A 2,500-nucleotide genomic window follows, 5' to 3' on the forward strand; every position below is an offset into this window, starting at 1 on the left:
GGCCCGTTTTTGGGCCGTTTTGGCCAGTTTTTGGCCTGTTCTTGCGTCGCGCGGTGACCGTCGTGAGCGGAGCAAAATGTCAGCCATCTCAGCACCCTGGAACCCCCCGGGTGGCACAGGGCTGGATGGGGCTTTCGTATAGCAGGGACGGTGCTGCCTCTCGCTTCGCTCGCTGTTCGCCGCTCGCCGCTCGCTCGCGCAGCCAAAAATGGCCAGTTTTGGCCCGTTTTGGCCAGTTTTTGGCCTGTTTTTGCGTTGCGCGGTGACCATCTTGAGCGGAGCAAAATGTCAGCCATCTCAGCACCCTGGAACCCCCCGGGTGGCACAGGGCTGGATGGGGCTTTCGTATAGCAGGGACGGTGATGCCTCTCGCTTCGCTCGCTGTCCGCCGCTCGCTGCTCGCTCGCGCAGCCAAAAATGGCCAGTTTTGGCCCGTTTTTGGGCCGTTTTGGCCTGTTTTTGGGCTGTTCTTGCGTCGCGCGGTGACCGTCGTGAGCGGAGCAAAATGTCAGCCATCTCAGCACCCTGGAACCCCCCGGGTGGCACAGGGCTGGATGGGGCTTTCGTATAGCAGGGACGGTGCTGCCTCTCGCTTCGCTCGCTGTCCGCCGCTCGCCGCTCGCTCGCGCAGCCAAAAATGGCCAGTTTTGTCCCGTTTTTGGGCCGTTTTGGCCTGTTTTTGGGCTGTTCTTGCGTCGCGCGGTGACCGTCGTGAGCGGAGCAAAATGTCAGCCATCTCAGCACCCTGGAACCCCCCGGGTGGCACAGGGCTGGATGGGGCTTTCGTATAGCAGGGACGGTGCTGCCTCTCGCTTCGCTCGCTGTCCGCCGCTCGCCGCTCGCTCGCGCAGCCAAAAATGGCCAGTTTTGGCCCGTTTTTGGGCCGTTTTGGCCAGTTTTTGGCCTGTTCTTGCGTCGCGCGGTGACCGTCGTGAGCGGAGCAAAATGTCAGCCATCTCAGCACCCTGGAACCCCCCGGGTGGCACAGGGCTGGATGGGGCTTTCGTATAGCAGGGACGGTGCTGCCTCTCGCTTCGCTCGCTGTTCGCCGCTCGCCGCTCGCTCGCGCAGCCAAAAATGGCCAGTTTTGGCCCGTTTTGGCCAGTTTTTGGCCTGTTTTTGCGTTGCGCGGTGACCATCTTGAGCGGAGCAAAATGTCAGCCATCTCAGCACCCTGGAACCCCCCGGGTGGCACAGGGCTGGATGGGGCTTTCGTATAGCAGGGACGGTGATGCCTCTCGCTTCGCTCGCTGTCCGCCGCTCGCTGCTCGCTCACGCAGCCAAAAATGGCCAGTTTTGGCCCGTTTTTGGGCCGTTTTGGCCTGTTTTTGGCCTGTTCTTGCGTCGCGCGGTGACCGTCGTGAGCGGAGCAAAATGTCAGCCATCTCAGCACCCTGGAACCCCCCGGGTGGCACAGGGCTGGATGGGGCTTTCGTATAGCAGGGACGGTGCTGCCTCTCGCTTAGCTCGCTGTCCGCCGCTCGCCGCTCGCTCGCGCAGCCAAAAATGGCCAGTTTTGTCCCGTTTTTGGGCCGTTTTGGCCTGTTTTTGGGCTGTTCTTGCGTCGCGCGGTGACCGTCGTGAGCGGAGCAAAATGTCAGCCATCTCAGCACCCTGGAACCCCCCGGGTGGCACAGGGCTGGATGGGGCTTTCGTATAGCAGGGATGGTGCTGCCTCTCGCTTCGCTCGTTGTCCGCCGCTCGCCGCTCGCTCGCGCAGCCAAAAATGGCCAGTTTTGGCCCGTTTTTGGGCCGTTTTGGCCAGTTTTTGGCCTGTTCTTGCGTCGCGCGGTGACCGTCGTGAGCGGAGCAAAATGTCAGCCATCTCAGCACCCTGGAACCCCCCGGGTGGCACAGGGCTGGATGGGGCTTTCGTATAGCAGGGACGGTGCTGCCTCTCGCTTCGCTCGCTGTCCGCCGCTCGCCGCTCGCTCGCGCAGCCAAAAATGGCCAGTTTTGGCCCGTTTTGGCCAGTTTTTGGCCTGTTTTTGCGTTGCGCGGTGACCATCTTGAGCGGAGCAAAATGTCAGCCATCTCAGCACCCTGGAACCCCCCGGGTGGCACAGGGCTGGATGGGGCTTTCGTATAGCAGGGACGGTGATGCCTCTCGCTTCGCTCGCTGTCCGCCGCTCGCTGCTCGCTCGCGCAGCCAAAAATGGCCAGTTTTGGCCCGTTTTTGGGCCGTTTTGGCCTGTTTTTGGGCTGTTCTTGCGTCGCGCGGTGACCGTCGTGAGCGGAGCAAAATGTCAGCCATCTCAGCACCCTGGAACCCCCCGGGTGGCACAGGGCTGGATGGGGCTTTCGTATAGCAGGGACGGTGCTGCCTCTCGCTTAGCTCGCTGTCCGCCGCTCTCCGCTCGCTCGCGCAGCCAAAAATGGCCAGTTTTGGCCCGTTTTTGGGCCGTTTTGGCCTGTTTTTGGGCTGTTCTTGCGTCGCGCGGTGACCGTCGTGAGCGGAGCAAAATGTCAGCCATCTCAGCACCCTGGAACCCCCCGGGTG

Source organism: Musa acuminata, unplaced genomic scaffold, assembly GCF_036884655.1.
Source record: "Musa acuminata AAA Group cultivar baxijiao unplaced genomic scaffold, Cavendish_Baxijiao_AAA HiC_scaffold_116, whole genome shotgun sequence".
In the NCBI taxonomy this organism is placed as follows: domain Eukaryota; kingdom Viridiplantae; phylum Streptophyta; class Magnoliopsida; order Zingiberales; family Musaceae; genus Musa; species Musa acuminata.